Genomic DNA, 4084 nt, shown 5'->3' with positions numbered 1-4084 from the left:
CTCTGACAGTTCATTCCATACACTCACCACCCTCTGCATGAAACAGTTGGCCCTTACGTCTCTTTTAAGTCTTCCCCCTCTCACCTTAAACCTATGCTCTCTAGTTCTGGAGTCCCCCACACCATGGAAAAGACCTTGGCCCCTCATGTATTTTATAAATCTCTATCAGGGGTCACCCCTCAGCCTTGGACACTCCATAGGAAATAGCCCCAGCTTATTAAGCCTCTCCCTATAACTCAAGCCCTTGAGTCCTGGCAACATCCTTGTAAATCTTTTCTGAACCCTTTCAAGTTTCACAACATCCTTCCTATAGTTGGGGGACCAGATTTGCATACAGTATTCCAAAAGTGGCCTAACTAATGTCTTCTGTAGCTGCAGCATGACCTTCTAGCACTGATCAATAAAGGCAAGCATCACTATCTCGGCCACTTGGGACTCCACTTTCAAAGAACTATGAACTTTCTCTCTATGTGGTTTGCCTTTAAGAGAATTCACTTTAATGACTCCATATGTGTATATAAAATGTTGATACCCTGCTGCCAGATACTCAGCTTGAAGTATGCAGGCTGCACACATAGAAATCAGTCAGTTGCTATACTGTCTGCTTCAAAACTTGTAATGTGTTCTACTGTTTTAAATTAACTAACCCACAGAGCTAATTAATCCTAGTGAGCACTGATTATCAAAACCATTGTCATACCATGACAATTACAAGACAGCATCAATGCAGAAGGCAAGATGAAGTACATCTATGAGCATTGATAAGTACGGAATTACAAGATATTGGGAAAGATCAAGTTAGAGTATCTCTCTACTTCCTCAATGTTAAAATTACACAACACCAGGTTATAGTCCAAAAGGTTTATTTGGAAGCACCAGCTTTCAGAGCGCTGCTCCTTCATCAGGTGGTTGTGGAGTATAAGATCATAGGACAAAGAATTTATAGCAAAGTTTTACAGTGTGATGTAACTGAAATTATATATTGGAAAAGACCTGGATTGTTTGTTAAGTCTCTCATCTTTTAGAATGGCATATTGGCTTCAATTCTTTCATATGTAAATTCCAGAATTTTCTTAAAGTTACATTCTCATGTGAACTTTAACAATAGGTGCCATGTTGGCCCAGATAATGCATTGAAGATGTGAGGTGCCTTGAGTGAGGCTGTCTGTGCCCCGATGTTCAGACTGATTCTAATCTAAAAAAGGGAGTTACAGAATCTTACATGGATTCACAGCGAGAAACTGTAATGACCTCCTCAAGAGGCAGACACGAGCTGCAACCAACAGGGTACCTTTCGTTGTCCAGTGCATCACAGGAGCTGAAAAACTACGCCATGTTCTTTGCAGCCTGCAACACATTATCGATGAGGATGAGCACCTCACCAAGACCTTCCCCAAGCCTCATCTTCTCGCCTTTAAACAACCAGCAAGCCTCAAACTGATCATTGTTCGCAGCAAACTGCCCGGCTTTCAGGACAACACCATACAACCCTGTCACGGTAGACACTGCAGGACGTGTCAGAGTGTCGACATGGAAACCACCATTACACGTGGGGACACCTCCCACCATGTACGTGACGGTACTCATGTGACTCAGCCAACATTGTCTATCTCATATGCTGGAGGCAAGAATGCCCTGAGGCATGATACATTGGTAAGACCGAGCAGAGGCTATGGCAATGGATGAATGAACACCACACAGCAATCAACAGACAGGAGTGTTCCCTCCCAGTTGGAGAACACTTCAGTGGTCCGGGACATTTGACCTCAGACCTTCGGGTAACCATCCTTCAAGAAGGACTTTGGGACAGGCAACAACACAAAGTGGCCGAGCAGAGGCTGATAGCCAAGATCGGTATCTATGGGAATGGCTTAACCAGGACCTGGGGCTCATGTCACACTACAAGTGACCCCACTGCACTACACACACACACACACGCACATACTTAGAAGTGCTAAGCGATCACCATAGTCGGCAGGATATGAGCCTGCGCGGGGAGACCCCAATGGATTTCTAGTCCATCGCTTTAACCACTCAGCCACAACAATCCAAAGATGTGCGGGTCAGGTGAATTGGCCATGCTAAATTGCCCATAGTGATAGGTGCATTAGTAGGGAGAAGGTGAATGGGTCTGGGTGGGTTACTCTTTGGAGGGTCGATGGGGACTTGGTGGGCCGAAGGGCCTGTTTCCGCACTGTAGGGAATCTAATGTAATCTAATATAATACACAAACACTCCTACAGACCTATACACTCACACAGACTCACACTCATATACAATCTCTCTGTCATACGGTCACACATTCATTCCCACACTCACAGACTTATACCCCTTTACACTCACACACTCGCACACATGCACATAGACACACTCTCTCACAGACAATCCTACCCCGCCCACACACACACGCACGCAAACACACACACATAAATTTGCGGAGTGAATTTATACTTGCAGAAATACATTCTATTTTGCTCAAAAACTACATGAATCCATGTAAGATTCTGTAAATCCCTTTTTTAGATGAGAATCGGTCTGAACATTGGGGCACAGGCAGCTTCACACAGGGCACCTCACACCTTCAATGCATTATCTGGGCTGACAAGGCAAGTGTTGTTAAAGTTCATTTGAGGATGTAACTTTAAGAAAATTCTGGGATTTGCATATGAAAGAACTGAAACCAACATGCCCATTCTAAAAGATGAGAGACTTAACAAATAATCCAGGTCTTTTCAATATATAATTTCAGTTATATCACACCATACATTTTTGCAATAAATTCTGTGTTCTACTCCACAACCACCTGATGAAGGAGCAGGACTCTGAAAGCTAGTGCTTCCAAATAAATCTGTTGGACTATAACCTGTTGTAACCTGATTTTTAACTTTGTACACCCTAGTCCAACACCGGCACCTCCAAATCATGTCTACTTCTCCCTGCTTTCTTGAGATACTCCTGCAAAACCTACCTCTGATCAGATTTTTGATCTTTACCAAATCTCTGATTTGGTCTCTAATTTTGTTTAATCTTATAAATGTGCCTGATGATCATTTACCTCATTACAGGCATAATGTAAATACAGGTTGTGGTAAGAAAAGAAATAGGATCTGTCCAGTTGGTCTTGATGTCAACCAAATACAAATATAGAGAGAGAAGGATGGTGTGTAGATAGTCTGCATTTAATAAAAAGATGTACTGAATGTGGAGGGAAAATAGAATCATGACTGAATAAAGGTCAATGGAGTAGAAAGGTTGGAAGCTAATGGTGAGAATTACCTCACCCATCAGCAATTTGTGGCTAACCCAGAAATATTAGAGAGCTATTAGAAGATCCTCCAAAGATATACTCACAGTAGTCAGATCTTAAATCAGAAAATGCTAAGATCACAATCTCATCAACCCAGTTAATGCTGTCAAAAGTTGTGGAGTTAGGTCAAAGTGCATCATAGGAGTAAATTACAGCAGATGCCGGAATCTATACTGAAAACAACAAATGTTGGAGATCACAGAAGGTCAGGCAGCATCCATGGAGAGAGAGCAAGCTAACGTCTTGAGGACAGGCAAAATCGACGTTTCGGGCAAAAGCCCTTCATCAGGAATAAAGGCAGAGAGCCTGAAGCATGGAGAGATAAGCTAGAGGAGGGTGGGAGTGGGGAGAGAGTAGCATAGAGTACAATAGATCAGTGGGGGAGGAGATGAAGGTGATAGGTCAGGGAGGAGAGGGTGGAGTGGATAGGTGGAAAACGAGCTGGGCAGGTCGGACAAGTCCGGACAGGTCAGGGGATCGAGTTGCTGGAGGTTAGAAGCTAGGATGAGGTGGGGGAAGGGGAAATGAGGAAACTGTTAAAATCCACATTGATGCCCTGGGGTTGAAGTGTTCCGAGGCAGAAGATGAGGCGTTCTTCCTCCAGGCATCTGGTGGTGAGGGAGCGGCGGTGAAGGAGGCCCAGCACCTCCATATTCTCGGCAGAGTGGGAGGGGGAGTTGAAATGTTGAGCCACGGGGCGATTTGGTTGATTGGTGCGGGTGTCTCGGAGATGTTCCCTAAAGCGCTCTGCTAAGAGGCGCCCAGTCTCCCCAATGT

At 44.2% G+C, this 4084-nt stretch overlaps 1 non-coding gene across 1 annotated transcript; it reads right to left on the bottom strand.

The window, feature by feature from the left end:
• Window positions 1-1966: 1966 nt before the first annotated feature.
• trnas-aga lies at window positions 1967-2048 on the bottom strand. Its single transcript has one exon. It is a non-coding gene; the product is annotated as a tRNA-Ser (tRNA).
• Between the last annotated feature and the right edge of the window lie 2036 nt (window positions 2049-4084).

The sequence above is a fragment of the Chiloscyllium plagiosum genome, chromosome 9, assembly GCF_004010195.1.
Source record: "Chiloscyllium plagiosum isolate BGI_BamShark_2017 chromosome 9, ASM401019v2, whole genome shotgun sequence".
Lineage (NCBI taxonomy): Eukaryota > Metazoa > Chordata > Chondrichthyes > Orectolobiformes > Hemiscylliidae > Chiloscyllium > Chiloscyllium plagiosum.
The sequence above is the reverse complement of the archived record's forward strand: the minus strand, read 5'-3'. Positions and strand labels throughout refer to the sequence as shown.